Consider the following 6,101-nt stretch of genomic DNA (forward strand, 5'->3'; position numbering starts at 1 on the left):
TTACTTAGGATGAATTCCCAGTAGCCCTCTTATCTCTATGATGGATCGTAGTTGGGCAAACTGAACACCGAGGCCCGCGCGTTTTGCGGCCTCCCCGCCGAGAAAATGCGAATAGCTGAGGATTAGAAGAGGATCGTGTGGCGAAGCAGCCGTACGCGTTGCATTGAAATTTGCAATGCTGAGTAGTTGACGAGTAGTTAGTTGACAGGTAGATAGTTTGAAATCTGTAACGCGCCAACTATTTTTATTTTTATATAATTGTAGATGTAGCTACTTTTAAAATTTACATGCAAATATTACTAGGCACTAGGTAAGAACCAACCTTCACCGTATCTGACGCTTTTTTATCTATTTGATTTATTTATTCGTGGAAAGAAGATCTTATTTGATTTATTTAGCGGAAAAAAAAACTAATCGATGATCGGTCGTTCAGTGATTCTTCAATATGATACCTACACTAAAATCCAGCGAAGAAGGTAGGGATCAAGGAATATTAAAGAATCACTGAGCGCTCACTGATTTGCAGTTTTCTCTGCTGCATGAATGCAGCCATTCTGGAAACCAACTAGAGATTAATTCGGGGATCCTTATTTTTAAGTCTGTATTACCTCATGTAGAATAGAAGTCTCCAAGGGTCGTTTTGAAGGATGTCCTGAGAACGTTCCCAGGAAGATCTCTGAAATAAAGTGTGCTGTATGAGATTTAAATTTTTAAGTACTTCAATAAAATCGTTCTTTCCGTGTTTATTAATCGTTCTTTCAGTGTCCAGAGAGAGAGAGAGAGAGAGAGAGAGAGAGAGAGAGAGAGAGACTTATTATTTGTAAGAAGCAAAATAAATTACGATTGCTCGTTATTGAAAATTACAATATAAACTCTAATAATAAAAACGGCCAAAGACGAGGTTATAATAGTAAGGATGTTAATAGTAATTAAATGTAACGTGTCAGACATATTAAAATTTTGAGCGATTTTTCGGCAATTTATGATTTTTATTTTTATTTCAAGAATAGAATAGAACCGAATAGAGAATAGACGTGTATATGCGTTTTCTTTTCAAACGTCTCTTTTCGTAATTACGAATTCATTAGAGCCGAATTTTTCTCACTATTACAGTCTCTTACAATTATTCCCTCCTCGATGTTTCTCGCGCTTGTCTGACGTAACGACCCGTAAACACGGATTTCAGCTGACAGTCGTAACAGCGCGATGAACATCGGAGACGAATAATTTCCAGCGATTATCCTCGAAAAATGCAAGACACGGACAGGTATCTGAGAGATGTTTCAGGAATCGGCCTTTTAACGCGGCTGCCGTGCGCGGTCGCCACCCACGCCGACACGAATACGGATAGGCACAGGTAATACACCGTGTACAGAGGCACGACAATGGCCGTGTCGCACAATGAGAAGAAGACGAAGGGAAACAGCGCATTGAAAAGCAAATGAGACCCGGCGAAGCCTCACCGGGGCCAGTGCTCTTCTTCTTCTTCTTCTTCTTCTTCTCCTCCTCCTCTTCCTCCTTTCCCGCTCTCAGTCATCTCGTCATCTCTTTTCTATTGCGCACCCACATCCGCTGCTGCCTTTTCAAGTAGCACCCCCAAAACACACCTTACGCAAATTAATGTCGCATGTTAACCAGGCCCGCTCGAATGACCGGCACGACGGAGCGCCTGAGGACAGTCGGGCTCGTCATCGTCGTCTTTAATAATGATTCATCGCCATACGGCGCGACTAATTGTTTACCGGTCGTTCACAATGCCAGCCAGCCAGCCAACGAACACTTCTGGCGACGTCGATACGCGCTTACCATACATATGCATTTGTGTACCTTTCTTTCGGCCCGGCCGCCGTTTTCCACCTCTCATTTGTAATTTCTCCCGTTCAACGTTGCGCGCACCTTCCGTCTTCCCGTCGCTCACTTGCATTACGTTATACTCTAGTCACTCGAACTGGTAGTCAAATTTTTCGTTAATTACGGTTCCTGACTCACGTCCGGTTTATTTGGTATATTCCGCAATTCTTTACATAAGTCGAGTTTTACATAGTTGCATTAACTCTTTCTTGAATCATTCTTTTGTACACAGAAAAAACGGGAAGTAAAAATTTAGCTAAATATTAGATTTGAAAATAATTTTATTAAATTATCAAAGTGATTATGTAGGACGTTCAAGCTGATTACTAGAATATTAAATTGTTTTGCAGCGTTGCTATGTTTGAGTTTTCTACATAATTATTACTTTAAATACGAAGCGCCACTACGGTGAATGAATGTTAGATGTTGAATTATTATATATATTCATTTATAAATGAATTAATTTCTGAAATTATATTTTTCGCAATAAGTTTATTACAGTTTTTTAAGATTAAATTTGGGAAATTTGGGGGGATTATTAATATTTCTCAAATTGATTGCGTTAAAAGTTCAACAATTATATCGGCTAATTATAAAATCTTTCATATCAAGTAAAAACGTTTTTTTTCCATATTTACAATCGCCATTATTTTACTGGCATTTGTCACAAATACGTTTTAATATAATTGTACTACAAAAGAAAACGTATCAGATTTCATTTGAATGATGTCCTTAACATACTTTGTACGCGCAGGTTACTTAAGCATAATACGATCCAAATTAATAATGCAACAGTTATTAATTTAACCGACCTTAATAATTACAACTCAGGTTGATTATTCACAAGGTCCTTAGATCTAAGCGTTACGTTTTGCGTGCGGGTTTAGATAACATCCTATTACAAATAGTAAATGTAAAGCGTTAATATATTAATTGTAACTGGAACCGTGAAACAAGTAGCGGAATCGTATATTGTTGTATACTGTTTTCGAAACTAACAGAAACAACCGTCCATCTTGTGATGAACGTGAAATTTCAACTGTGTTGTAAGACACACATTTTTCCGCCAATAATCTTTACAATTAAGTTAACATTTTTATTATCCAAGTCATTGAGTTGAAAATATTTCGAAGTTTAAAGTTTATGTGTAAAGGTTACTTAAATCTCCTGAAATATATTCGAAACAATATATCTACAGTAGATACATGAATTTGTGCAAACGTCGTTATTGACTGTTGATTCGCATTTTATGGGCATATATAAAATATATTCTATTTTATATAAATATAAAAATTGGAATATTTTACATTTGTGAATTATCCATTATAAAACTTGCAAATTCAAAGATGTTTGAAATCTTTTTTATTACAAATTCTGTATTAAATATTATGTAGTATTTATTTAGTATAATTTATATTTAGAAGTGAATACGAATGACATTGAAATATTGTAAAAAACAGAGAGAGATGCGAATCATATGTAAACAATATAATTTAATTATATTTATAAAAAAAATGTTTCTTTAAATGCGACTGATGAAGAAGCTTGAATGGAAAGAAAGTGTAGAATATACATATATATCCGATAAAAAAGTCTACATGTAATTAAATAAAAATATATGTATATATATATATAAAAGATATGTTTGTTTTCTTTCTGTTGTACTATCCTATATGTCTATCCTGTTGTACTATATAAAGTTATTTTTCTAATAATTTTTCTTATATATGAATAGAGATTTTACAGAGATTAATATAAAAAAAAAAAGAAAAAAAAACATACATGAACATATTTTGTATATATAATTATATATAATTATATTTGTTTATATATAAATATCTTTTATCGGAAGAAATAAGAAAACACGCATTACGTCTAGATAACTTTTATTAACCAATATAATCGTGTATCGTTACAAATGATGCGGCAACGATGACGTACCGATGTAACTCGGATTACAATGAAACTGGTTTTAACGGTATACAATGAAAATAGGAATCGATGAATGAGCGAATTGATGAATTTACAGACGTATTCGTCGCTACTCGACATTCGAAGAACTGCTTACACCACAACATGTAATTTATACTTTTACGGTATTTTATTTTATTTTATTTCTTTGTGTTCCGCCTGTCATTATCGCCTGCTCCGACGAAACGTTAACTTCTTCCGTTCTATGCCTTCCATTGTCCTCGCTTCCTCCTCGATGTGTCTCTGGTAAATTCATGAGTGATGTCACTTGTGCGCACGTGTGTGTGTGTGTGTGTGTGTGTGTGTGTGTGTGTGTGTGTGTGTGTGTGTGTTTTATGTGTGTGTGTGTATGTGTGTACATTCTGTTGCTTAAAACTGCGTGTATACGTGTACAAACTGTAATTATACTCGAAGACATCGAAAACTCACTACATTATGTTAAATAATAATGCGTCGCGGATTTGCTTCCGGCACACATGCAAATTCCTTTTTTGTTCTTTCTTCATCTGTTTCTTGTGGATTCGCGACTTGGTGAAATTATAAAAGAATATATCAAATGTTGCTGCAAATATACTGCTCAAGGTGCGTTCCATTTCACGCATGATGCTGATAATATATCATTTCATCCTAATCGTTCGCTGAATATTAAAGATAAAATAATACATCATGCGCATCATGCGTGAAACAAAACGCATTCTCCGTAAATACCGAACATAATTGGAATAAAATCGCGCGTATAATAATATGAAAGAAAATCTCGCTTGTTTGCATAATGTTGAGTAGTATATATACGATTTATTAGGTTGATAATGTTATCAGTTATCGTGTGATAAACATACACGAGTTACATGTAAATAAAAAAACTTGTATAATAAATAAAATAGCGTTTGTGCAACGAATTGGCATGAATAATTCTATATGAATGTAAATAAACGCAAAAGATGTAAATTAACATCATCGCACAATTTGCAATTAAATCAGGCGAATCTCATTTACATTCATTTCGTCGGTCCTATCGCAAATCCGCGACTCACTAGTTAGGCTTACGGCTACTATCGAGATATTGATGTACATATACAAGAGAATCGTGGGGGTTTCTCCTTACAACACGGGTTAAAGTATACAAAGACGTTGTTTGCCGAAGAAAAACGTTTCACATGTTCTTCCGTTCTTCTTCCTTCTGCCTACCTTTTTTTCACTTACTCTCTCTCTCTCTCTCTCTCTCTCTCTCTCTCTCTCTCTCTTTCTCTCTTCTCTCACTCTTCAATCACGCATACATATATTGGAACTACGCACTCGTTCACATTTTTTAAACGTGGAAGGGTTTCAGTTTTATATATATCTTCTTTATAGCTTTTCTCTTTACGGAAAATCATCAATTAAGGATTGCTGGTTCTCTTTCTGCATTTGCGCGTATCTTTCCTCTGTCCATCTTAGAATCCCTTCTATCATTCGTTTCGGCTTTGTTGGTCCGGTGTGGCAGTGCCTTGTTAATTAATTTATTTCTCGTAATGAAATTGTTGCTTTATGTTGTCATAGTTTTGTGCCTTCTGTGACGTAATTGTGCAGAGTGTTGACGAAACGAAAAGACTTTCAAAAATCTCTACAAATAACTAAAATTTACCTCTCATAAAGTTTGTGATGACGATTTTTATAATTAATCAACAACTTAGTACACACAATTTGAAAACATTAATTTAAAACACATTAATTTAGCTATAATTAACATAGATTAATGTGCATACAAGCTGATTCATCTATTTTTTTCTAATTAAATCTAATTTTCTATTTAAATAATGACTGAAATATGAGACATGCATGAGTGTTGTTTTGATTTATAGAAGTTCATAAACGTTTATCTTTGTACTGATATATACATTTTTTTTCTAACAATAAGTTAAAATGTATATTGTGTACTTTTTGCCACACGTATAATTTTAGAAAATCAGCTTATATACTTTCAGCAACTTTGTATATAATTAAAATATAATAGTTAAAAAAATATTAAAAATTTGTTGAATAATTCTATTGGCAATGTAATGACATTCGTTTCATAGACACTCTGCTGAATAAATAATTTGCTGACAAAAGAGTAATTATTATTATTATTTACATGTTGCACGCAACACTTCAACTACAGTTGCGTACATCAAAATTAGTACAAGTCTTCATAATATATATATATGTATATATATATTTATATAAAAGGACAAGGTCCTCTAGAATGATGGCGGAGTATCCTGATCGCTACTTCAACGAAGGGGGCGAGCTAGCTGAGG

The sequence above is a fragment of the Trachymyrmex septentrionalis genome, unplaced genomic scaffold, assembly GCF_001594115.1.
Source record: "Trachymyrmex septentrionalis isolate Tsep2-gDNA-1 unplaced genomic scaffold, Tsep1.0 scaffold29, whole genome shotgun sequence".
Classification (NCBI taxonomy): domain Eukaryota; kingdom Metazoa; phylum Arthropoda; class Insecta; order Hymenoptera; family Formicidae; genus Trachymyrmex; species Trachymyrmex septentrionalis.